Below are 26,748 nucleotides of genomic sequence, written 5' to 3'. Positions count from 1 at the left end.
CGGAGGAGATGGCGTCCTGAGTGGAGCGGTTTTGCCGGTCGGCAAACTGGAACGGGTCAAATAATGGGGGGAGTCTGGAAACGATGTGATCTTTAAGCAGCCGTTCGAAGCACTTCATCATGACCGGAGTCAGTGCAACAGGCCGGTAATCATTAAATGAGGTGATTTGAGGTTTCTTCGGCACCGGAATGATGGAGGCAGTCTTAAAGCACGCTGGCACTGTGGCTTGGCCCAGCGAGGTGTTAAAAATGTCTGTGATGACCCCAGCCAGCTGACTTGCACATTCCCTGAACACACGCCCAGGAATGTTGTCGGGGCCAGGGGCCTTACGGGGGTTGACTCTCCTCAGGGTCTTCAACACATCGGCGGAGTCAAGGCAGAGTACCTCCTCTTCCTGATGGGGGACAGTTTTAACTGCTGGAGTGCCGTTTAGTGCCTCGAACCTCCCAAAGAAGTTATTTAGACCATTTAGAAAGTCAGCATCAACTTCACCCACCGGGGGGGGGGGGGGTGAGTTGTAGTCTGTAATCGCCCGTATGCCTTGCCACATACTCCTGGTGTTGTTGGCGTCGTGGAAACGATCCTGAATTTTTCGACTGTGGTCTCGCTTCGCTACCCTGATGGCACGGTTCAAGTTGGCTCTCGCTGTCCTCAGTGTCTCCTTGTCGCCAGACTTGAAGGCAGAGTTCCGCGCTCGTAGCGTTTGACGTACCTCCTCAGTCATCCAGGGTCGTTGGTTGCCCCGGGTGATGATATTCTTAGTGGTGCTGACGTCCTCGGTGCATTTGTTGACGTAGGCTGACACAGTCATGGCACACGCATGTCAAATCTACATCGGGGAAACTGGGAGGGAGGGAGGGAGGGAGGGAGGGAGGCCGGGAGGGAGGCAAGCAGGGAGGCAGGCAGGCAGGGAGGCAGGCAGGGAGGCAGGCAGGGAAGCAGGCAGGGAGGAAGGCAGTGTCTGTCTGTTGAGGTTTTCACCTTGTTCTTCTCCTGCTGAAGTTCTAACTGGACGTCCATCAGTTTGGCTCTCAGCTCGTCATTGGCGGCCTGAAAGGCGTCCGTTCGCTCCGCCTTGACCCGCCCTGCCGGAGCTCGTTTGGACATCTCTTACTCGAGTCTCGCCCGGTCGTCAGTCAGAGATCACAACATTTGTACCTGGAGAGCACAAACGCAGCGCTGTTTTCCACTGGCTTCGGACTCAACTTCAATCGGTACCGTAACGTACAACATCATAAACATAGATCTAGCTTGACTTATTCATTGAATAAATGCATTTGGTTCTTCAAAACTGCATCACGCAACATAGCGTGACCGAGACGGCCGTTATCCACCTGCGTGAAGTTATTTGGTGAAATGAATGAGATGTTTAAGACACCATCGTTCTGTCTCTATGTAGATGAAGGGAAATAATCGATTGCTGAAGGTCCAAAGGTGTTGTGATAAACAAATAAACATATTAGTGACATATTTGTGATAAACATATTAGGCAGGATAATCACATATGTTAACTTGACTGCCCACACTGTATTTATTTATGGTTATTTGTTAAATCGAGTACTGTTAGACATGAAACAGGAAGTGTTTAACATAAATGGACGACGAAAGGGGTACTCACCATTGTAGCTCCTGCTGGTCAATGATACGAGCCTCTTCTTGCAGTGGAAAACATACAGCCAACAAACACCGTGGAACCTAAAGGAAGGAAATTAAACATTAACATTTAGCCTCAACCAACATTCACAGATACAACGCAACGCAAACTACACAAACATAAATCTTTTAAAACACAATGAGTTGTACTTACCGTGTACGCTCTAGACGGTCCACTTGCAAGCAGAAAATAAAGATATTTCTGTTGATAATCGTCGTGTTTGTATCCGTTGTCTCGCTCAAGGCCATTGCGCCCACAGATTTGAATTTTGGCCAGAGTTCAGCCTATTGACGTCATTTCCGCGGTGTAATACCCGCATATCTGAAACGGCAAAGTTAAGAGTAGAGTTAAATAAAGTTTTTAATCAACGCAATAATTTACAAACGTTGACCAGTCGAAATAATCGTCGAAATTTGGCGTCTGTGGCTGGAAGCAGACGCCGAGTTCGACGTTCCTCCCAAATGCCACACTGCCTCGCTTTTCAGGCCAACAAAAAAACATATTTTTCAAAACAATGAGTTGTAATTACCTTGTACGCTCTAGACGGTCAAGTTGCAAGCTGAAAACAAAAATATTTGTCTTGTTAGTCGTCGTGTTACTAACCGCTGTGTCTTGTTTGCCAGCATTGCCGCTTTCCTACTTCCTGTTGCAAGCCACGCCCACGGATTATAATTTTGCCATGAGTTCCGCCTATTGACGTCATGTCCGCGTCGCATGACTGCGACGTAATATTATCTAAAACTGTTTGTGCGGCATGGTGTTGTTCTGTGCGGTATTGCGTTATTCTGTGCGGCGTCGTGTTGTTCTGTGCGGCGTCGTGTTGTTCAGTGCGGCATGTTGTTGTTCAGTGCGGCATGTTGTTGTTCAGTGCGGCATGGTGTTGTTCAGTGCGGCATGGTGTTGTTCAGTGCGGCATGGTGTTGTTAAGTGCGGCATGGTGTTGTTCAGTGCGGCATGGTGTTGTTCAGTGCGGCATGGTGTTGTTCAGTGCGGGATGGTGTTGTTCAGTACGGCATGGTGTTGTTCAGTGCGGCATGGTGTTGTTCAGTGCGGCATGGTGTTGTTCAGTGCGGCATAATATTGTTCAGTGCGGCGTAATGTTGTTCAGTGGGGCATGGTGTTGTTCAGTGCGGCATGGTGTTGTTCAGTGCGACATGATGTTGTTCAGTGCGGCATAATGTTGTTCAGTGCGGCATAATGTTGTTCAGTGCGGCATAATGTTGTTCAGTGCGGGATGGTGTTGTTCAGTGCGGCATGGTGTTGTTCAGTGCGGCATGGTGTTGTTCAGTGCGGCATGGTGTTGTTCAGTGCGGCATGGTGTTGTTCAGTGCGGCATGGTGTTGTTCAGTGCGGCATGGTGTTGTTCAGTGCGGCATGGTGTTGTTCAGTGCGGCATGGTGTTGTTCAGTGCGGCATGGTGTTGTTCAGTGCGGCATGGTGTTGTTCAGTGCGGCATGGTGTTCAGTGCGGCATAATGTTGTTCAGTGCGGCATAATGTTGTTCAGTGCGGCATGGTGTTGTTCAGTGCGGCATAATGTTGTTCAGTGCGGCATAATGTTGTTCAGTGCGGTATATTGTTGTTCAGTGGGGCATAATGTTGTTCAGTGCGGCATGGTGTTGTTCAGTGCGGGATGGTGTTGTTCAGTGCGGGATGGTGTTGTTCAGTGCGGCATGGTGTTGTTCAGTGCGGCATGGTGTTGTTCAGTGCGGCATGGTGTTGTTCAGTGCGGCATGGTGTTGTTCAGTGCGGCATGGTGTTGTTCAGTGCGGCATGGTGTTGTTCAGTGCGGCATGGTGTTGTTCAGTGCGGCATGGTGTAGTTCAGTGCGGCATGGTGTTGTTCAGTGCGGCATGGTGTAGTTCAGTGCGGCATGGTGTTGTTCAGTGCGGGATGGTGTTGTTCAGTGCGGCATGGTGTTGTTCAGTGCGGCATGGTGTTGTTCAGTGCGACATGATGTTGTTCAGTGCGGCATAATGTTGTTCAGTGCGGCATGGTGTTGTTCAGTGCGGCATGGTGTTGTTTAGTGCGGCATGGTGTTGTTTAGTGCGGCATGGTGTTGTTCAGTGCGGCATGGTGTTGTTCAGTGCGGCATGGTGTTGTTCAGTGCGGCATGGTGTTGTTCAGTGCGGCATGGTGTTGTTCAGTGCGGCGTCGTGTTGTTCAGTGCGGCGTCGTGTTGTTCAGTGCGGCGTCGTGTTGTTCAGTGCAGCATGGTGTTGTTCAGTGCGGAATGGTGTTGTTCAGTGCGGCATGGTGTTGTTCAGTGCGGCATGGTGTTGTTAAGTGCGGCATGGTGTTGTTCAGTGCGGCGTAATGTTGTTCAGTGGGGCATGGTGTTGTTCAGTGCGGCATGGTGTTGTTCAGTGCGGCATGGTGTTGTTCAGTGCGGCATGGTGTTGTTCAGTGCGGCATGGTGCTGTTCAGTGCGGCATGGTGCTGTTCAGTGCGGCATGGTGTTGTTCAGTGCGGCATGGTGTTGTTCAGTGCGGCATGGTGTTGTTCAGTGCGGCATGGTGTTGTTCAGTGCGGCATGGTGTTGTTCAGTGCGGCATGGTGTTGTTCAGTGCGGCATGGTGTTGTTCAGTGCGGCATGGTGTTGTTCAGTGCGGCATAATGTTGTTCAGTGCGGCATAATGTTGTTCAGTGCGGCATAATGTTGTTCAGTGCGGCATAATGTTGTTCAGTGCGGCATAATGTTGTTCAGTGCGGCATAATGTTGTTCAGTGCGGGATGGTGTTGTTCAGTGCGGCATGGTGTTGTTCAGTGCGGCATGGTGTTGTTCAGTGCGGCATGGTGTTGTTCAGTGCGGCATGGTGTTGTTCAGTGCGGCATGGTGTTGTTCAGTGCGGCATGGTGTTGTTCAGTGCGGCATGGTGTTGTTCAGTGCGGCATGGTGTTGTTCAGTGCGGCATGGTGTTGTTCAGTGCGGGATGGTGTTGTTCAGTGCGGGATGGTGTTGTTCAGTGCGGGATGGTGTTGTTCAGTGCGGCATAATGTTGTTCAGTGCGGCATAATGTTGTTCAGTGCGGCATGGTGTTGTTCAGTGCGGCATAATGTTGTTCAGTGCGGCATAATGTTGTTCAGTGCGGTATAATGTTGTTCAGTGCGGCATAATGTTGTTCAGTGCGGCATAATGTTGTTCAGTGCGGCATAATGTTGTTCAGTGCGGCATAATGTTGTTCAGTGCGGGATGGTGTTGTTCAGTGCGGCATGGTGTTGTTCAGTGCGGCATGGTGTTGTTCAGTGCGGCATGGTGTTGTTCAGTGCGGCATGGTGTTGTTCAGTGCGGCATGGTGTTGTTCAGTGCGGCATGGTGTTGTTCAGTGCGGCATGGTGTTGTTCAGTGCGGCATGGTGTTGTTCAGTGCGGCATGGTGTTGTTCAGTGCGGGATGGTGTTGTTCAGTGCGGGATGGTGTTGTTCAGTGCGGCATAATGTTGTTCAGTGCGGCATAATGTTGTTCAGTGCGGCATGGTGTTGTTCAGTGCGGCATAATGTTGTTCAGTGCGGCATAATGTTGTTCAGTGCGGTATAATGTTGTTCAGTGCTGCATGGTGTTGTTCAGTGCTGCATGGTGTTGTTCAGTGCGGCATGGTGTTGTTCAGTGCGGCATGGTGTTGTTCAGTGCGGCATGGTGTTGTTCAGTGCGGCATGGTGTTGTTCAGTGCGGCATGGTGTTGTTCAGTGCGGCATGGTGTTGTTCAGTGCGGCATGGTGTTGTTCAGTGCGGCATGGTGTTGTTCAGTGCGGCATGGTGTTGTTCAGTGCGGCATGGTGTTGTTCAGTGCGGCATGGTGTTGTTCAGTGCGGCATGGTGTTGTTCAGTGCGGCATGGTGTAGTTCAGTGCGGCATGGTGTTGTTCAGTGCGGGATGGTGTTGTTCAGTGCGGCATGGTGTTGTTCAGTGCGGCATGGTGTTGTTCAGTGCGACATGGTGTTGTTCAGTGCGGCATAATGTTGTTCAGTGCGGCATAATGTTGTTCAGTGCGGTATAATGTTGTTCAGTGCGGCATAATGTTGTTCAGTGCGGCATAATGTTGTTCAGTGCGGCATAATGTTGTTCAGTGCGGCATAATGTTGTTCAGTGCGGCATGGTGTTGTTTAGTGTGGGATGGTGTTGTTCAGTGCGGCATGGTGTTGTTCAGTGCGGCATGGTGTTGTTCAGTGCGGCATGGTGTTGTTCAGTGCGGCATGGTGTTGTTCAGTGCGGCATGGTGTTGTTCAGTGCGGCATGGTGTTGTTCAGTGCGGCATGGTGTTGTTCAGTGCGGCATGGTGTTGTTCAGTGCGGCATGGTGTTGTTCAGTGCGGCATGGTGTTTTTCAGTGCGGCATAATGTTGTTCAGTGCGGCATAATGTTGTTCAGTGCGGCATAATGTTGTTCAGTGCGGCATAATGTTGTTCAGTGCGGCATAATGTTGTTCAGTGCGGGATGGTGTTGTTCAGTGCGGCATGGTGTTGTTCAGTGCGGCATGGTGTTGTTCAGTGCGGCATGGTGTTGTTCAGTGCGGCATGGTGTTGTTCAGTGCGGCATGGTGTTGTTCAGTGCGGCATGGTGTTGTTCAGTGCGGCATGGTGTTGTTCAGTGCGGGATGGTGTTGTTCAGTGCGGGATGGTGTTGTTCAGTGCGGGATGGTGTTGTTCAGTGCGGCATGGTGTTCAGTGCGGCATAATGTTGTTCAGTGCGGCATGGTGTTGTTCAGTGCGGCATGGTGTTGTTCAGTGCGGCATAATGTTGTTCAGTGCGGCATAATGTTGTTCAGTGCGGCACCTAGCACCTAGAAGGTAAATAAATAGGAAGGAAGGACTCACCGGTGACGTCGTCGCCCACGTCCAAGCGTTGTACTTTGTATTTTCATCCTTCTGACAGTGGAAAACATATAGCCAACAAACACCGTGGAACCTAAACGAATGAAAGAAAACTATCATTTGGCCACAACCAACATTCACAGATACAACACAATGTGACGTGCGGTGTTGAGGTTAAAGGTTGAGTGAAGGGCCCTCGTTTTAAACTACTTTTTTGAAAAGGAGTGGGAACAAGTAAGACGTATTTAATTTATTTATTGGGAAGTAGTAAGACTTATTAAATTTATTTAATCTACTTTTCTTCCCAGGCAAAATTTGACGTGCTGCAATTCCAAATTTCCAAAGTGAATGAAGGAATGAAATCCTTTAAATTATGATTTTGTATAAATACTAGGCATAAACACAAAATCTACGGCACAAAATGGGCAGACTTTACTTGTTTGAAAAGGACTGGTTACAAGACAGACTTTTTTAATTTATTTAATGGGAAGAAGACTTATTTAGTTTAATTGATCTATTTTTGTTCCCTGGCAAAATTCGATTTGCTGCAATTCCAAATTTCCAAAGTGAATGAAGGAATGAAGTCGTTTAAATTATGATTTTGTATAAATACTAGGCATAGACACAAAATCTACGGCACAAAACGGGCAGACTTTACTTGTTTGAAGAGGACTGGTTGCAAGACAGACTTTTCTGATTTATTTAATGGGAAGAAGACTTATTTAGTTTATTTAATCTCTTTTTGTTGCCTGGCAAAATTGGATTTGCTGAAATTGTATTTTGCCAAATCTTGACTTGAGACCTGATAGGAAGTATTAAACGCTCAGTTAAATCGATACAAGTTGGTAATAAGAGCGAGTAATGTTGGTTGAAGCGATGAATGAAGGTTAAAAGCAATTTAAATTATGACTTTGTATAAATACTAGATATTAACAGACCATCTACTGCGCAAAATGGGCAGAGTTTACTTGTTTGAGAAGGAGTGGCTTATTTAAGTCTAAGATTTATTTAATCTGTTTGTTCCCAGGCAAAATTGGATGTGATGCAATTCCAAATTTCACCACATGATGGTGCCAAATTTTGACTTCATAGGACATATTCAACACTTAACTATTATGTTCAAGGTAATCAGATTTGTTTATTATTCTAATGGCCTTTTCAAAACTATTCTGGATTACTACTTTGGATCTATTCTACATTACTTGGCAACAACATACTCTGTAACAGATTAGGCAGTATAATCACATATGTTAACTTGAGAGTGCCCACACTCAATCTACTTATCGTGATGTGTTAAATCAATTACTGTTAGACATTATTATTCTGATAATCTACCAAATCTTTGAATTGAAGAATTTGTGATTTAATTAATAGCTTGTTGTTATGTTCAGGGTAATCAGACTTGTATATAATTCTAATGGCCTTCTTTTGAAAACTATTCTGAATTACAACTTTGGATCTTATATTACTTTGCAACAATATACTCGGTGACAGATTAGGCAGTATAATCACATATGTTAACTTCAGTGCCCACACTGTATTTATTTATGGTTATTTGTTAAATCAAGTACTGTTAGACATGAAATAGGAAGTGTTTAACATAAATGTTATGGCTAACCGTTGTAGCTCGCTCCTGGTCAATGATACGAGCCTCTTCTTGCAGTGGAAAACTTGCAGCCAACAAACACCGTGGAACCTAAAGGAATGAAATTAAACATTAACATTTCGCCTGGACCAATATTCACACGTACAACGCAACGCGGCTACACTTCTGCTAGCGCCTCAGCTACACGTTGCTATTACAAACGTAAATCTCTTTAAACACAATGAGTGTTACTTACCGTGTACGCTGTAGACGGTCCAGTTGCAAGCAGAAAATAAAGATATTTCTGTTGATATTCGTCGTTGCTCAGTGGCTCACGGCCATCGCGCCAACAGATTTGAATTTTGGTGGAAGTTCAGCCAATTACGTCATATCCGCGGCACATGACTGCGACGTAATACCCGCTTATCTGAAACGGCAGTTAAAAGTAGAGTTACATCAAGTTTTCTTTTTTAATCAACGCAATCATTTACAACCGTTGACCAGAAAGAATCGTCGAAATTCGACGTTCCCCCCAAACGCCACACTCACTCGCTTTTCAGGGCAACAAAAGTACTTCTTTTTAAAAACGATGAGTTGTACTTACCGTGTACGCTCTGGACGGTCCAGTTGCAAGCAGAAAATAAAAATATTTCTCTCGTTAGTCGTATGTTACCATCCGCTGTGTCTTTGTCAACATCGCCATTTTCCTACTTCCTGTTGCGAGCCACGCCCACGGATTTAAATTCTGGCGGAAGAGCCCGCCCATTGGCGTCGTTTTCGCGTATAGCAAATCCGATTGGTTGGGAAGGGGGCGCGGTTATGCAGCCGAGGGGTCCTGTGATCGGTGGGATGTAAAGTAGGCGTCGACGTCACGTCCGCGTCACGTGACCACGACGTGGCAGACGTCATATAGCAACCGCTGTTTTGTTTAGTAGACTTACAGTTGTTATGCATTGACATAATGGCGCACACTCCAAATAGATTTAAATAAATTAAATAATTCTTCTGCCCACTCCCTTTTAAACAAGTTAACTCTCCCCGCGGATTTGAATTCCGGCGGAAGTTCTTACAGTTGTTATGCGTTGACATAATGGCGCACTGGTTAGCATGTCCACCTCTTAAGCATGATGTTGCGGGTTCGACGCCTGATCAATGTTAGCATGGAGTGAGCTGAAGTGCATGGCGCTGAAGATTTGAATCTTTGAAATGCGCTGAGGTCTGACGTATCAGGCAGAATGGTTTGCCATCACGTTCAACAAAAAATAGAAACTTTCCCACTCTGATAAAAACGTCCTGTGTTCATCTACATATTTTCGTTTTGCTGTGCATCTTTTCCCTGCCATTTCGAGAGCCCAATTGACACTAATAGTTTACTGGAATGTGTTTGCCCATCCTACTTTGTGGAATTTCACCACATGCGCTTTTGACGAAAATACTAAATTGAACTCAAGTGAAGCCAACACGCACAACCCCCCCCCCCCCACACACACACACACACACACCTACACACACACACACAAATGTTGATATGAACATAAAAGAGCCGCATGCGGTTCGGGAGTTGCGGCTTGGCCAAACCTGTACTATACAACTTTATTTGTGTAAAATTTTCACAACAGCTGTCACACAAACAAAGCGGGAAAAACCGAAGACGTGCGTGTTCCGCCCACGCTGGATTTATTTGCACCTTTGAAAAGACACCGTATTGCCGCAGATGTGGCAAAGAGTACTTTTGGGCATCTGAGACGGAAGGATGTCCAAAGCATCACGTCACCTGCTCTGGTAGGAATGGTGGTGGGACGTTGAGGTCAACCGCTTTGGGGTTGGCTGAATCTTTGGTCGCAGGATGCCACACACTTGAAGACAGAAGCAGAAAAGCAGAGCTAAATGCAAAATGTACTCACCGGTGACTCCAATTTTTTCCCCCCCTGAAGAAATGGATGGACGGGTGGCCCCGGCTGGCCGGTGGGACTCTTGTTATTCTGACCCTTTTTAGTGCGCGTTTGGGGCAACAACCGTTTTTTGTGGCGCTCTCTTCTGGTTCAAGAGTGCCCTGCATGTGAATTTGCCTTTCCTGCCTTCTGATTGGATGAGCGCCGGTGTGACGCGGTGCCTCTGTCACCGTGGCGGGGGGTATACGTCGGCATCGGAGCGTCTGCCAACGTCTGAGACCGGCTGGCAGTGTATCGGAGGTGTCGAGTGCGGTGCCGCTGGAGCTCACTCACCAGCTGGTGTTAGGGCCACAGAATGAAGGCCAAGGAGAAGACTAGAAAGAGAAACAGAAACTTCTCCTCCAATTGTTTGATTTGTCTCTTGTGAGCTTCGATGAATTCTTTCAGCTCTTTGTTCCTCTAGGACGGACAAATGGAAAGTAGCCTTCAAAAGCCAGTAAGCGTGCAAGTAAGTGCCGGGCTGGCTTTGGGCCCTTACCTGTTGCGCGCTGTGCAGCAGATCCATTCTCTCTTGGAGGATGCAAGCGTCGCGCTCCCTCAACTCCCACATCAGGGCTCGCTTCCATTGGTCCACGGCGCTCCTAAGCTCTTGTCTCTGATCCGCCGTCAGCACGTCATTCACGCCAGCGTGGCTGGCTTTTTCGCCGTCCGTGGCGGGGCAGTCCCGCTGCGGTAGCGCCTCGTACAACATGGCCTCCAGCTCCATGATCCTCTGGGCCGCAATCCTCGTCCATCAGTAGTCCGGCGGGAGATTTGAGGGCGGCTTACCTTATGAGCCTGGTCCATGGAACGCTTCCTGAAGTCCAACTCTTCATCCAGGTAGCCCTTCTGGTTGCAGAACATATCCTAGCACAGCTCAAGGTCAGAATTGTTGGGGCACATTGCCCCGAGTTCCCCTTGGCTGATGTCGCGTGTCTGTCTACCTTCTCACTTTCAATGTCCAACATCTTCTGTTGAAGTGCTGACTTGGTCACTTTGATGTATTCTAACCACTGAGGAAAGGCTGCTGTCACATAAGCAGAATGCGAGAGCGTGCGTGGACGTGCGCGTTACCTTCTCGGCTAGGGTGGGAAGGGTCCTGGCGTGAATCACGACCACCTGCTCCTCGTTGGTGAGATTCTGCAAGAGCCCAAAGGCACAGCGTCAACAAGGTTCTTTCAGCGCAAAGCCTTCCAAAAGTCACATTTGAGCCGCCGAGTCTCGTGGAGTGCGAACATAAGGAGTTCGACATACACTTACGGCGTTATCGCCCAGGATGTCCAGCTTCTTCATCAGATCACTGATGACGATGTCCTGGGGAAAGGCGCAAGGAGCAATGTAAGGTGTTCTGGGACCTCAGGTTAAGGTTAGGGTTGCGAGGGACGCCTTACGTACGCTCACGCCGTCGGCCTCGCAGTAGATCTGCAAAGGGCTGAGGCCGTCTGGGAAACGGACTTGCAGAAACTTCAAGACGGGGGAGCGCCACTCCCTCTCCTGAAAGGCAGAGGCATGCATCCGTCCGTCCGTCCGTCCGTCCGTCACATCTCTGGCCTCAAAACGCTTGTGCGAGTCTTCCCACCTCCAGCTCCAGGATGCGGAACTCAAGCAGTTCGTTTTGGTCTCGGATATCCTGGATGTGCTCTTTCAGACGCGCTTCTTCCGCCTCCATCCGCCTGACCTGAAAAGACAGTCAGACCTCATCTGCGGGGCTTCCGGACGGGTGTGACGCCAAGCGACTCCGCCCAGCGCCTTTCTTTCCGTCACCTTTTCGGCCAACTGCTGATTGCTCTGACGCAGCAGCTGCTTCTCCTCCACCCACTTGACATTCTAGAAGAGACAAACGCGTGGACAGCTTTGGAATGTTGTGTCATTTTCATCCACAAATTCTTTGGTTGACTGGAAAATGACATTTGCTTTTCTCCACATTTTCCCAGCCACGTTCAGGGGGGGGGGGGGGGGGGGGGGGTTGTTGGTCCAGTAATGCCAGACGAATGAGTGACTGAAGAATGTAGCTATTTTGTCTGAGAAAAAGGTGTGCTCATTGATAAGCTTACCTGTCCTTGTTGCTTCAGCGCTGACTCCAGATCTGCTACTCTGCTTTGATAGTGACCCATTTCTACTGTCATGTAACATGGGGGGAAGAGATGGTGCAAATGGTAAAATATGGATTGTTCACAGGAATAAATTGGCAGAGCTGAAATTCCAAATTTGTCCAAAAGATGGCGCCAGACCAAAACATGAGACCAAAAAAGGGGCCAAAATAAGCTAAGCAAGTTAAAATAGAAATAAAACAGGAACACGGTGTCGGATTGTGAGTCACGCATGGACGCACAAATGTGATTTTTACTTTTTGATTTCTTTGCTTGGCTAAAAATGTATTCTGTAACAGCTTAAAGCAATATTGTTAGTCAATTCGATCAAGGGACCCGTCACTATGAGAATAGTGGCGTGACATAAATTGTTTGGAGAAGCACAAATGTGATTTTTACTTCTTGATTTCTTTGCTTGGCTAAAAATTGATTCCCTCTTTCATGAACTGTGTTTTGCAATCGAATTGTTCTGGGATTGAATGATTTTATTAACACGGGTATCAGTGGGTGAAATTGTTCGGTTTCTGGAGTGATTAAGATTTGTAATTCTATTTCATGTTTCTTCAATAAATGTGTTGTGTATATTCATCTACTTTGTTGTGCGCTGATTTGTACTGAATGTACAATCGATGGTTCGGGGTTGATTTGACAATTTGATTAATGTGCGGGGGGTTATTATGGTATAACATAGGACCGTAATAAATAAAAGTAACATCAGACAATTTTAGAGAATTGAATAACTTTCGTAGTTATTTGAGACACGAGTGAATTTCAATCCGTTTGAAAGTTTGCTTCGTCTGAATAAATTAACGGAAGTGTTTGAATCGGATTATCGGTTTGGTGTAGAACTGAAAGTAATTTAATTATTTGAAGGGCGCAGGCCCGTTTCCCCTTTTGACGGGCCGCGTAAAAAGTAACTCCGAACATGTTAGAGAATTAAATAACTTTCGTAGATATTTAAGGGAAGAGTGATTATTGAAAGAGGTGCGTTTGACACTACCATCAGCTTTTCTCTGGTCTGAAAGGAGGAGGAGGGAGGCTCCTCCTCCTCCTTTCAGACCAGAGAACACCCGAGGCTGGGTGAGAACGGGGAGGCTGCGACCCGGCCGGGGGTTGCGGGAAGGGGCGCCACCTTGATCTCTTTCTCGGCGTCGTAGTCCCCTCCGCTGGTCTGGGCTAGCAGAGCGTAGGCTCGTTGCAGCGCTTGATATTCTTGCGTCAGCTGGCGGTAGCGAAGCTCCGCCTCCTCATGCACACACCAATGCAACACAGCACTAGTACCAGAATCAGTCAGACCGGCGACAAAGCACCCGCGACGCAAAGACGAGTCCGATTCCAGGCTGAAGAGGAATGTTTGGCGCCAATACGCTGGCAGAAATGGCGGGCTACCTCTTCGGGTTCCGTGTCGGGGGTTCTGTCGGTGTGAAAAGACAAGGACGATCCGTCCGAGTCCACCAACACGTCTTCGTCGTAGCCGTAAAATGTTTCGATGACCTGCGGGCGCGGAAGCAAACATCTCTCTGAACAAACTGAAGCGACACCTCACGATGAATCGACGAGAGGAACGATAGCGAGAAAAAGGCCATTTCATCTTGCGCAACACCAAGCAGCCGCAAACAAACAGACTCACCTTGCAGGACCTCACGCTTTGTTCCTCCTCAGAGATTCTCGATGTCGGTATCGTAGCAGCAAATCTCTCTCCTGTCGACACAAATAATCCGCCTTTGAGATTCTTTGGATGCAAAGGGAACGAACGGCTCCGGCGCAGAAACAAACGCGACTCACGATGACATTTCTGACATGAGCTCCTGTCTCCAGAGCCTGAAAAACCCGTCACCGGCGATGATTGGAGGGACGCTCGTCTTTTCCAAAAGTGACAACTACAGGGTGTGTCAGGGTTTTCCAGATTATCTTTATCGTATGATTATGTTGCTTTGACTTTGACTGCAACCTGTAATAAATAATATTATTTATCCCTTATTTATCCCTATCGCTTATCCCTTCCTACACAAAGTCGTAAAACATCCCTTGCTATGTTTTGACTAGAGGTCAAGGGCTTTCTCTATTCAATCCACTCTTACACCCACCCTGTTTCTCTTAATAAAAATGCTCGTGCGGGAGCCGAGAGTCAGACTTCATTCGTACAACGGATGGACTCTCCACCTGCAGGTGTCCAAAAGAACTTACTTGTCTCCCGTGTGGTTCTTGCAAAATAAGTTGGAGCGAGCGCAACTCTAACAGGGTGCATTTTGCCACTAGCTGCCTACGGACAATGACGTCGCGCTCGCGGCTCATGGTTGACGGGCTGAGCAGCCGGGCGAGTCCGTCGTTTTCAGCGCACAGCGAGTGGCAAAGGCGCTGACAAAACGGGAGCTTTGAGCTGCTGAAAACGGCAAAACAAGTCTAAAGCGTGTTCAAACGCGTGCGCACAATGCTCCTGCTTGAAAGGTCGGAGTTTAAGGGGCCAATTTTTTGGATGGCGGCCGCCGGCCAAGCTTTGGACGGAAAAGGTTTCCTGGCGACAGCGAGCGAGCGCGGCGCTGCCGTACGTGCACCGAGTCACCTGCCTGAAGACCTTGGACAAGTCGTCGATGATGTGCCGCTGCTCCACAACTTGAAGGAACTCCATTTCACCGTCCTGCTGGCCGCAACCGCGCTCCAGGTCATTGAGCGAACTAGGCCTTCTCTGTGGAACACAAATGCAGTGGACTCTGTTGGCACGCCGCCGTTGTCCGCGTCGACTTACCAAGCTTGCCATCTCCTCGTTCTCCTGGGTGACAAAGCGCACTTTGTTTTCAAGGCGACACAGCACCAGTGAGAGTTCTTCATTCTTCCTGCTCAGGCGTTTGTTTTTGTACAGGAGTGGCAGAAACTGGCTTTCTGTTTCTCTCAGTCGCTTAAGCTGCAAGCATGAAGTGCGGGATGCGAAAGACGCACAACACGCGGGCCAGAACGTATCCATTCCTTTTGCATCGGTTTGAACGGAATCGTGGCTTTGGCTCCCAATAAAAGACATCTACCAGGCAACCGACTCGCCGCGCCGCTCAACTAATAAGCAAGCGCAATGGGTGCCTCGCTGGATGGCGCGCATCAAACGTAGCGCAAACCTTCAAGCGTGCCGTCAATAAATTACCAGTTCATTGCGCTCTTCAGAAAGCAGGGCGTTTCGATCCTCCAGTTTCCTGATGACTGCGCTGAGCTCAGCGATTTTCAGATGAAACCTTCGCGTGTCCCGATCCTCCTGAGACTGAAAACGCCCCGCAACACACACACACAACCACTCGTTCAAAGTTCAAAACTGTTTTTGTGCTACCTTCCTCCAGCAACGAACTAAGTCATGCGTACTGCAAGTGTGTGATGAGGTGGCTTACGCTATGAAGAGGATTGCTAGTAGCGCCGTTGACCCCACTTCCAGGGTAGTTTAGGCCCGCCCTTTGGGAATCCCTCAGGGCAGCGATCTGCTGCTCGGCAGCCTGAGTCTGCAGCTGAAGGCGGTGGACGTGGCCGGCCCCAGGGATTTATCCAAAACACTAACCGCTCTGTCTTTCAGCTTGATCTCATCCATCTGGATGTACAAACGGGGAGCGCTCAGGCAGGCGGGCAAACTCATTTGCCAGAATTGTGACAAAAACAAAGAGAGCAACCGGCCAATTTTTATCTTGAATCGACTAGAACACCATTGCTGTGACAAAAGCGAAGCGAGCAACCGGACGTTTTCTTCTTGTGAAATAGAATAGAATAGAATGCCTTAGGTGTCATTGCACTGCAGGTATACAACGAAATTGGGAACATAGCCACGCACCGCGCATCTGATCAGTCCTACCAGTCGGCGGATCTCCCTCTCGCAGTCTCTCTTGGTTCGGCTCAGCTCCTCCCGATGCTGGTGATGAGCCGATCGGAGCTCGGCCGCTCGGGACTGCCAGGCCTGCTGGGCCGCTGCCAGGGCTTCTTCCGCGCTCCTGGTGGAGGCGACACCGCTCGGTCTCCCGACACCGCCGCGTCTCCTCCACTTCCGCCAGCAAAGCGCCCCCGCTCCTCACCTGAGCAGACATTGCGCCACATCGGGCCGTTGAGACCGCAACGGAGCGCCGCGACGCTTACTGAGGACAAGCTACACAATACGGTAGCGGCCGCATCGGAGCCCGACGTGGCGTGCGGATAGTCAGACACGGATTGAGCGGATCACCTTGTCCATGGAGCCGTCCCTCAGGCTGAGGACCAAGGCATTCAGTCGCTGGATCTCTCCATCTTTGATTTTGATCACTCTCATCAGCTCCATTTCATGCTGCCGCAGTAATGTTTCCCTGGTAACGGCTAACTCTTTCTGCTTCTCCTCATGGAGTTTGCTTTTGAGTTCCGTCATGGCGGCGGTGGCACGGTGGTGCTCCGCCCGCAGGTCCTGACTTCTCTCTCTCTCCAGACAGCTGACCTGACATGACTTAGACAAACTTTATTGTCATCTTGTCTGCACATGGTGCATACAAAACGAAATTTCGTTGCACACGGCTTACAACAAAGTAGTGATATTGCAGTTGAATAGAAGTAACATATCCTATGAAAATATATATATACATATACTGTATATATATATATATTACAAATAAGTATAAAGTGCAGCAGTGCTAATTATGCAATAGTGCAAGTAGGCAAAACAGTATTCAAGAGTGTGCAGAGGAATGCTAAACCATGTATTAAACTTCTATTTAAAGGGTTTACACAAGTTCAGTAAAGTTGGTAGTGCGAGATAGTGCAAGATAGAGGTCCGTAGTGTCATAAAGTACAGTTCTGTGAATGTGTGATGCAGAGTTCAGTTTAGAGCTCAACAGTTCTAATGTTCAACAGTCTGATGACAGCAGGGAAAAAGCTGTTGCAGAACCTGGTGGACCTGCAGCGGATTGTGCGAAACCTCTTCCCAGAGGGCAGCAGGGAGAACAGTCCATGGTGGGGGTGTGATGGGTCATTGTTGATGTTACGGGCACCGGACATGCAGCGCTGAGATGAAATGTCCTGAATGGAGGGAAGAGGAGCCCCTATGATCCTCTCTGCTGTCCTCACCACTCTCCTCACGTTCTTCCAATCGGAGGCGGTGCAGCCTCCACACCACACAGAGAGTCAGCTTGTCAGAATGCTCTCTATGGTGCTCCTGTAGAACGTCCTCATGATGGGTGGGGGCAGGTGGGCTCTCCTCATCCTCCGCAGGAAGTACAAGCGCTTCTGTGCCCTCTTGATCAGTGCCGTAGTGTTCATAGTCCAGGTGAGGTCTTCTGTGATGTGGACCCCCAGGAATTTGGTGCTGCTGACCACCTCCACAGCTGAGCTGTTGATGATCAGTGGAGCGTGGTGAGGCTGGTTTTTCCTGAAGTCGACGATGATCTCCTTCATCTTCTCCACATTCAGGATCAGGCTGTTGTCTCTGCACCAGCCCACCAGCTGCTCCACCTCCTCTCTGTAGTCCAGGTCGTTGTTGTCTCTGATGAGCCCCACCGCCGTTGTGTTGTCTGCGAACTTCACGATGTGATTGGTGGTGAACCTGGGGACGCAGTCGTGTGTCATCAGGGTGAACAGCAGGGGGCTCAGGACGCAGCCCTGAGGGGAGCCTGTGCTGAGGGTGATGACATCAGAGGTGTTCTGTCCGACCCGGACTGACTGAGGTCTGTTGGTGAGGAAGTCTAGCAGCCAGTTGCGAAGGGGGGTGTTGAAGCCCAGGTGTTCCAATTTTCCTACTAGATGCTGTGGGATGATGGTGTTAAACGCTGAGCTGAAGTCCAGGAACAGCATCCGAACATGGGTGTTCTTCTCCTTGTTGTTTCTCAGAAACGAGCCGGTCCCATCCAGGCGTAATCGGAGACAATGAAACCCGAAGTGGTTAAGGTTTGTCTTTTAATGCAGGATGCTTGGTCTCCATGTGCCGAAGCAGTTTTGAAGGCTTCATTGGCTCGCTCGCTAGTTTCAGGGGCGATTGTGTCTATAAAATGCAAAATGTTGGGTCACCTCACGGCTTACGGCCATACTACCCTGAGAACGCCCGATCTCGTCCGATCTCGGAAGCTAAGCAGGGTCGGGCCTTGTTAGTACTTGGATGGGAGACCGCCTGGGAGTACCAGGTGCTGTAAGCTTTTTCTTTTTCTTATGTGCACTTCAAGCTCTTTTTTTTTTTTTTCTTATGTGCACTTCAATCGTTTAAGAAGCTATTTTTTACAACACCCATCACGAATGGCATCCGGAAACAGCAAGCCTAATTTAAACTCCGACATTGAAACTATAACACGAGTTTGAAAGCTATATTATGTGGTGACATCCACAGCATTGTAGTTAAATTTTTTACCGCTAGAGAGCAGACTATGTACAGTGAGCATGGCTCCCTGTGAACTCAAAGCAGCAGGCTTGACTTGTAAAAGAACCCAACACAGCACTTCCATGAAGTGTTTTTAAACTTTTCAAGGCATTTATTTTGATTCAGCAAAATGCAGGTCGCAACGGCAAATTCGTGCTACCGCATAAAAAGCTGTCAATAACTTTTCATGATAGCCATGTTTCCAGAAAACACCAAAAGCCTTGGAAGAAAGCCTGTTTCGGCCCTGGTTGTAAAAAAAACAAAAAAAAAACAAAAGGGAAGGGTGACCGTCCGGGAATACCAGGTGCTGAAAGCCTTTTTTTTTTTTTTTTCCCACGTCAATTGTGAAAGGAAACTTTTACCACAGCCATCAAGTCCCGCCGCTGCTTGGCATGGTTTCAGGGGCGATTGTGTCTATAAAATGAAAAATTCTGAGCGGTCTCACGGCTTACGACCATACTACCCTGAGAGCGCCCGATCTCGTCCGATCTCGGAGGCTAAGCAGGGTCGGGCCTGGTAAGTACTTGGATGGGACACCGCCTGGGAATACCATTTACCGTAAGCTTTTTTTTTTTTTTTTTTTTTTTCTTATGTGCACTTCAATCGTTTAAGCCAAGAACTTTTTACAGCACCCATCACGAATGGCATTCGGAAACTGCAAGCCTAGTTTGAACTCCGACACTGAAACTACAACACGAGTTTAAAACCTACATTGTGTGGCGACAGCCATAGCATTGCAGTTCACGTTTTTACCGCTAGAGGACAGACTATGTACAGTGAATAAAGAGCATGGCTCCCTGTGAACTCAAAGCAGCAGTCTTTAGTTGTAAAAGAACCCAGCACAACACATTGCGCTTCCATGTAGTGTTTTTACCTTTTTCATGACATTTATTTTGATACAGCCAAATGCAGGTTTTGTGCACTTCACTTTTCCGTTGGGCATTCGCGTAGAACCCTATTCCAGTTACGGCCAGATTCTTTTAGACTAGTGGTCCCCAAACTTTCTTGCGCCACGGACCGGCTACGCGTCAGAAATATTTTTGCGGACCTGCCTTTATATATATAAATAAACAATAAATCTATATAAATAAATACTACATTTATAATAAATATATATAAATAGGATTAAATAAAATGATACGACTGGCATAAAAACAAATATAAACCACATAAAAATAAAAGTCACCATTACGTTGAATTATTGGGAGCACCGAGCTTGTTTCTCAGAAACGAGCCGGTCCCATCCAGGCGTAATCGGAGACAATGAAACCCGAAGTGGTTAAGGTTTGTTTTTTAATGCAGGATGCTTGGTCTCCATGTGCCGAAGCAGTTTTGAAGGCTTCATTGGCTCGCTCGCTAGTTTCAGGGGCGATTGTGTCTATAAAATGCAAAATGTTGGGTCACCTCACGGCTTACGGCCATACTACCCTGAGAACGCCCGATCTCGTCCGATCTCGGAAGCTAAGCAGGGTCGGGCCTGGTTAGTACTTGGATGGGAGACCGCCTGGGAATACCAGGTGCTGTAAGCTTTTTCTTTTTCTTATGTGCACTTCAATCGTTTAAGAAGCTATTTTTTACAACACCCATCACGAATGGCATCCGGAAACAGCAAGCCTAATTTAAACTCCGACATTGAAACTATAACACGAGTTTGAAAGCTATATTATGTGGTGACATCCACAGCATTGTAGTTAAATTTTTTACCGCTAGAGAGCAGACTATGTACAGTGAGCATGGCTCCCTGTGAACTCAAAGCAGCAGGCTTGACTTGTAAAAGAACCCAACACAACACTTCCATGAAGTAATTGTACTAAGTTCATTCTGTTTTTCCTTATTTAATCACTTCACTGGTTTCTTTTATATCAAACAAATTGTTTTAGGTTATTCACCTGACATGTTGATCCATCAGCTGATAAAGACGCGTCACCATCACATCTGTGACACTCTGATGAAGGCGGAAGAAACCGCCGAAACATGTCAGGTGAATAACCTAAAACAATTTGTTTGATATAAAAGAAACCAGTGAAGTGACTTCCATGAAGTGTTTTTAAACTTTTCAAGGCATTTATTTTGATTCAGCAAAATGCAGGTCGCAACGGCAAATTCGTGCTACCGCATAAAAAGCTGTCAATAACTTTTCATGATAGCCATGTTTCCAGAAAACACCAAAAGCCTTGGAAGAAAGCCTGTTTCGGCCCTGGTTGTAAAAAAAACAAAAAAAAAAAACAAAAGGGAAGGGTGACCGTCCGGGAATACCAGGTGCTGAAAGCCTTTTTTTTTTTTTTTCCCACGTCAATTGTGAAAGGAAACTTTTACCACAGCCATCAAGTCCCGCCGCTGCTTGGCATGGTTTCAGGGGCGATTGTGTCTATAAAATGAAAAATTCTGAGCGGTCTCACGGCTTACGGCAATACTACCCTGAGAGCGCCCGCTCTCGTCCGACCTCGGAGGCTAAGCAGGGTCGGGCCTGGTTAGTACTTGGATGGGAGACCGCCTGGGAATACCAGTTACCGTAAGCTTTTTTTTTTTTTTTTTTTTTTCTTATGTGCACTTCAATCGTTTAAGCCAAGAACTTTTTACAGCACCCATCACGAATGGCATTCGGAAACTGCAAGCCTAGTTTGAACTCCGACACTGAAACTACAACACGAGTTTAAAACCTACATTGTGTGGCGACAGCCATAGCATTGCAGTTCACGTTTTTACCGCTAGAGGACAGACTATGTACAGTGAATAAAGAGCATGGCTCCCTGTGAACTCAAAGCAGCAGTCTTTACTTGTAAAAGAACCCAGCACAACACATTGCGCTTCCATGTAGTGTTTTTACCTTTTTCATGACATTTATTTTGATACAGCCAAATGCAGGTTTTGTGCACTTCACTTTTCCGTTGGGCATTCGCGTAGAACCCTATTCCAGTTACGGCCAGATTCTTTTAGACTAGTGGTCCCCAAACTTTCTTGCGCCACGGACCGGCTACGCGTCAGAAATATTTTTGCGGACCTGCCTTTATATATATAAATAAACAATAAATCTATATAAATAAATACTACATTTATAATAAATATATATAAATAGGATTAAATAAAATGATACGACTGGCATAAAAACAAATATAAACCACATAAAAATAAAAGTCACCATTACGTTGAATTATTGGGAGCACCGAGCTTGTTTCTCAGAAACGAGCCGGTCCCATCCAGGCGTAATCGGAGACAATGAAACCCGAAGTGGTTAAGGTTTGTCTTTTAATGCAGGATGCTTGGTCTCCATGTGCCGAAGCAGTTTTGAAGGCTTCATTGGCTTGCTCGCTAGTTTCAGGGGCGATTGTGTCTATAAAATGCAAAATGTTGGGTCACCTCACGGCTTACGGCCATACTACCCTGAGAACGCCTGATCTCGTCTTATCTCGGAAGCTAAGCAGGGTCGGGCCTGGTTAGTACTTGGATGGGAGACTGCCTGGGAATACCAGGTGCTGTAAGCTTTTTCTTTTTCTTATGTGCACTTCAAGCTCTTTTTTTTTTTTTTTTTTTCTTATGTGCACTTCAATCGTTTAAGCCAAGACCTTTTTACAACACCCATCACGAATGGCATTCGGAAACTGCAAGCCTAGTTTGAACTCCGACACTGAAACTACAACACGAGTTCAAAACCTCTATGTACAGTGAATAAAGAGCATGGCTCCCTGTGAACTCAAAGCAGCAGTCTTTACTTGTAAAAGAACCCAGCACAACACATTGCGCTTCCATGTAGTGTTTTTACCTTTTTCATGACATTTATTTTGATACAGCCAAATGCAGGTTTTGTGCACTTCACTTTTCCGTTGGGCATTCGCGTAGAACCCTATTCCAGTTACGGCCAGATTCTTTTAGACTAGTGGTCCCCAACCTTTCTTGCGCCACGGACCGGCTACGCGTCAGAAATATTTTTGCGGACCTGCCTTTATATATATAAATAAACAATAAATCAATATAAATAAATACTACATTTATAATAAGTATATATACCGTATTTGCCGGTGTATTGGTCGACCTTTTTCGATCCAAAATCGACCGAAAAAAATCGACCTCGACTTATACACCGAGTCATAAAATTTAACTTCGTATTCATCGCTTCAAATGTGATGGTAACCAAGGCCGTTTCTCATGCATCTCATTGTGCGTTGCACTTAGAAAATTTGAACCGGGCGGCGTGCGCGAGTGCGCGGCCCGCTGGAAGTCGAATGAGGCGCCGCGACCACCTCCGCGGTGCTTATAAACCGCCGATCCGCTCGGCGGGGGCTATTTTCGGCCACTTGGCTCGTGCGCACGGCCTCCCGGATGTGCCGGGCGGGTGCGCGAGCTCGCCGGCCGCTGGAAGTCGAATGAGGCGCCGCGACCACCTCCGCGGTGCTTATAAACAGCCGATCCGCTCGGCGGGGGCTATTTTCGGCCACTTGGCTCGTGCGCACGGCCTCCCGGATGTGCCGGGCGGGTGCGCGAGCTCGCCGGCCGCTGGAAGTCGAATGAGGCGCCGCGACCACCTCCGCGGTGCTTATAAACAGCCGATCCGCTCGGCGGGGGCTATTTTCGGCCACTTGGCTCGTGCGCACGGCCTCCCGGATGTGCCGGGCGGGTGCGCGAGCTCGCCGGAAGTCGAATGAGGCGCCGCGACCACCTCCGCGGTGCTTATAAACAGCCGATCCGCTCGGCGGGGGCTATTTTCGGCCACTTGGCTCGTGCGCACGGCCTCCCGGATGTGCCGGGCGGGTGCGCGAGCTCGCCGGCCGCTGGAAGTCGAATGAGGCGCCGCGACCACCTCCGCGGTGCTTATAAACAGCCGATCCGCTCGGCGGGGGCTATTTTCGGCCACTTGGCTCGTGCGCACGGCCTCCCGGATGTGCCGGGCGGGTGCGCGATCTCGCCGGCCGCTGGAAGTCGAATGAGGCGCCGCGACCACCTCCGCGGTGCTTATAAACAGCCGATCCGCTCGGCGGGGGCTATTTTCGGCCACTTGGCTCGTGCGCACGGCCTCCCGGATGTGCCGGGCGGGTGCGCGAGCTCGCCGGCCGCTGGAAGTCGAATGAGGCGCCGCGACCACCTCCGCGGTGCTTATAAACCGCCGATCCGCTCGGCGGGGGCTATTTTCGGCCACTTGGCTCGTGCGCACGGCCTCCCGGATGTGCCGGGCGGGTGCGCGAGCTCGCCGGCCGCTGGAAGTCGAATGAGGCGCCGCGACCACCTCCGCGGTGCTTATAAACAGCCGATCCGCTCGGCGGGGGCTATTTTCGGCCACTTGGCTCGTGCGCACGGCCTCCCGGATGTGCCGGGCGGGTGCGCGAGCTCGCCGGCCGCTGGAAGTCGAATGAGGCGCCGCGACCACCTCCGCGGTGCTTATAAACAGCCGATCCGCTCGGCGGGGGCTATTTTCGGCCACTTGGCTCGTGCGCACGGCCTCCCGGATGTGCCGGGCGGGTGCGCGAGCTCGCCGGCCGCTGGAAGTCGAATGAGGCGCCGCGACCACCTCCGCGGTGCTTATAAACAGCCGATCCGCTCGACGGGGGCTATTTTCGGCCACTTGGCTCGTGCGCACGGCCTCCCGGATGTGCCGGGCGGGTGCGCGAGCTCGCCGACCGCTGTAAGTCGAATGAGGCGCCGCGACCACCTCCGCGGTGCTTATAAACAGCCGATCCGCTCGGCGGGGGCTATTTTCGGCCACTTGGCTCGTGCGCACGGCCTCCCGGATGTGCCGGGCGGGTGCGCGAGCTCGCCGGCCGCTGGAAGTCGAATGAGGCGCCGCGACCACCTCCGCGGTGCTTATAAACAGCCGATCCGCTCGGCGGGGGCTATTTTCGGCCACTTGGCTCGTGCGCACGGCCTCCCGGATGTGCCGGGCGGGTGCGCGAGCTCGCCGGAAGTCGAATGAGGCGCCGCGACCACCTCCGCGGTGCTTATAAACAGCCGATCCGCTCGGCGGGGGCTATTTTCGGCCACTTGGCTCGTGCGCACGGCCTCCCGGATGTGCCGGGCGAGTGCGCGAGCTCGCCGGCCGCTGGAAGTCGAATGAGGCGCCGCGACCACCTCCGCGGTGCTTATAAAAAGCCGATCCGCTCGGCGGGGGCTATTTTCGGCCACTTGGCTCGTGCGCACGGCCTCCCGGATGTGCCGGGCGGGTGCGCGATCTCGCCGGCCGCTGGAAGTCGAATGAGGCGCCGCGACCACCTCCGCGGTGCTTATAAACAGCCGATCCGCTCGGCGGGGGCTATTTTCGGCCACTTGGCTCGTGCGCACGGCCTCCCGGATGTGCCGGGCGGGTGCGCGATCTCGCCGGCCGCTGGAAGTCGAATGAGGCGCCGCGACCACCTCCGCGGTGCTTATAAACAGCCGATCCGCTCGGCGGGGGCTATTTTCGGCCACTTGGCTCGTGCGCACAGCCTCCCGGATGTGCCGGGCGGGTGCGCGAGCTCGCCGGCCGCTGGAAGTCGAATGAGGCGCCGCGACCACCTCCGCGGTGCTTATAAACAGCCGATCCGCTCGGCGGGGGCTATTTTCGGCCACTTGGCTCGTGCGCACGGCCTCCCGGATGTGCCGGGCGGGTGCGCGAGCTCGCCGGCCGCTGGAAGTCGAATGAGGCGCCGCGACCACCTCCGCGGTGCTTATAAACAGCCGATCCGCTCGGCGGGGGCTATTTTTGGCCACTTGGCTTGTGCGCACGGCCTCCCGGATGTGCCGGGCGGGTGCGCGAGCTCGCCGGCCGCTGGAAGTCGAATGAGGCGCCGCGACCACCTCCGCGGTGCTTATAAACAGCCGATCCGCTCGGCGGGGGCTATTTTCGGCCACTTGGCTCGTGCGCACGGCCTCCCGGATGTGCCGGGCGGGTGCGCGAGCTCGCCGGCCGCTGGAAGTCGAATGAGGCGCCGCGACCACCTCCGCGGTGCTTATAAACAGCCGATCCGCTCGGCGGGGGCTATTTTCGGCCACTTGGCTCGTGCGCACGGCCTCCCGGATGTGCCGGGCGGGTGCGCGAGCTCGCCGGCCGCTGGAAGTCGAATGAGGCGCCGCGACCACCTCCGCGGTGCTTATAAACAGCCGATCCGCTCGGCGGGGGCTATTTTCGGCCACTTGGCTTGTGCGCACGGCCTCCCGGATGTGCCGGGCGGGTGCGCGAGCTCGCCGGCCGCTGGAAGTCGAATGAGGCGCCGCGACCACCTCCGCGGTGCTTATAAACAGCCGATCCGCTCGGCGGGGGCTATTTTCGGCCACTTGGCTCGTGCGCACGGCCTCCCGGATGTGCCGGGCGGGTGCGCGGGCTCGCCGGCCGCTGGAAGTCGAATGAGGCGCCGCGACCACCTCCTCGGTGCTTATAAACAGCCGATCCGCTCGGCGGGGGCTATTTTCGGCCACTTGGCTCGTGCGCACGGCCTCCCGGATATGCCGGGCGGGTGCGCGAGCTCGCCGGCCGCTGGAAGTCGAATGAGGCGCCGCGACCACCTCCGCGGTGCTTATAAACAGCCGATCCGCTCGGCGGGGGCTATTTTCGGCCACTTGGCTCGTGCGCACGGCCTCCCGGATGTGCCGGGCGGGTGCGCGAGCTCGCCGGCCGCTGGAAGTCGAATGAGGCGCCGCGACCACCTCCGCGGTGCTTATAAACAGCCGATCCGCTCGGCGGGGGCTATTTTCGGCCACTTGGCTCGTGCGCACGGCCTCCCGGATGTGCCGGGCGGGTGCGCGAGCTCGCCGGCCGCTGGAAGTCGAATGAGGCGCCGCGACCACCTCCGCGGTGCTTATAAACAGCCGATCCGCTCGGCGGGGGCTATTTTCGGCCACTTGGCTCGTGCGCACGGCCTCCCGGATGTGCCGGGCGGGTGCGCGAGCTCGCCGGCCGCTGGAAGTCGAATGAGGCGCCCGACCACCTCCGCGGTGCTTATAAACAGCCGATCCGCTCGGCGGGGGCTATTTTCGGCCACTTGGCTCGTGCGCACGGCCTCCCGGATGTGCCGGGCGGGTGCGCGAGCTCGCCGGCCGCTGGAAGTCGAATGAGGCGCCGCGACCACCTCCGCGGTGCTTATAAACAGCCGATCCGCTCGGCGGGGGCTATTTTCGGCCACTTGGCTCGTGCGCACGGCCTCCCGGATGTGCCGGGCGGGTGCGCGAGCTCGCCGGCCGCTTGAAGTCGAATGAGGCGCCGCGACCACCTCCGCGGTGCTTATAAACAGCCGATCCGCTCGGCGGGGGCTATTTTCGGCCACTTGGCTCGTGCGCACGGCCTCCCGGATGTGCCGGGCGGGTGCGCGAGCTCGCCGGCCGCTGGAAGTCGAATGAGGCGCCGCGACCACCTCCGCGGTGCTTATAAACAGCCGATCCGCTCGG

General features: G+C 50.9%; 1 long non-coding RNA gene, 3 other non-coding genes and 2 pseudogenes across 5 annotated transcripts; 5 read left to right on the top strand and 1 right to left on the bottom strand.

The window, feature by feature from the left end:
• Positions 1–1,812: 1,812 nt before the first annotated feature.
• On the bottom strand, positions 1,813–8,793 carry LOC125982090 (uncharacterized). 2 transcript variants are annotated; one of them, XR_011087646.1, is made up of 5 exons: positions 8,652–8,793; positions 8,304–8,474; positions 8,081–8,158; positions 6,466–6,556; positions 1,813–1,975 (listed from the first exon to the last, which is right to left on the bottom strand). It is a non-coding gene; the product is annotated as an uncharacterized lncRNA (long non-coding RNA). The 2 variants fall into 2 exon arrangements; XR_007486265.2 differs by lacking the exon at positions 1,813–1,975 and adding an exon at positions 2,181–2,213.
• A 9,272-nt stretch (positions 8,794–18,065) lies between these two features.
• LOC125994247 (5S ribosomal RNA) lies at positions 18,066–18,184 on the top strand. Its single transcript, XR_007490555.1, has one exon. It is a non-coding gene; the product is annotated as a 5S ribosomal RNA (ribosomal RNA).
• Positions 18,185–18,848: 664 nt separating this feature from the next.
• Positions 18,849–18,967, top strand: LOC125993926 (5S ribosomal RNA; annotated as a pseudogene).
• An 845-nt stretch (positions 18,968–19,812) lies between these two features.
• Positions 19,813–19,931, top strand: LOC125994137 (5S ribosomal RNA). Its single transcript, XR_007490502.1, has one exon. It is a non-coding gene; the product is annotated as a 5S ribosomal RNA (ribosomal RNA).
• An 871-nt stretch (positions 19,932–20,802) lies between these two features.
• Positions 20,803–20,921, top strand: LOC125993914 (5S ribosomal RNA; annotated as a pseudogene).
• An 844-nt stretch (positions 20,922–21,765) lies between these two features.
• On the top strand, positions 21,766–21,884 carry LOC125994307 (5S ribosomal RNA). Its single transcript, XR_007490585.1, has one exon. It is a non-coding gene; the product is annotated as a 5S ribosomal RNA (ribosomal RNA).
• The last annotated feature ends 4,864 nt before the right edge of the window (positions 21,885–26,748 follow it).

The sequence above is a fragment of the Syngnathus scovelli genome, chromosome 1 (assembly GCF_024217435.2).
Source record: "Syngnathus scovelli strain Florida chromosome 1, RoL_Ssco_1.2, whole genome shotgun sequence".
NCBI classification, from domain to species: domain Eukaryota; kingdom Metazoa; phylum Chordata; class Actinopteri; order Syngnathiformes; family Syngnathidae; genus Syngnathus; species Syngnathus scovelli.
This window is presented reverse-complemented; position numbering and strand designations above follow the sequence as displayed.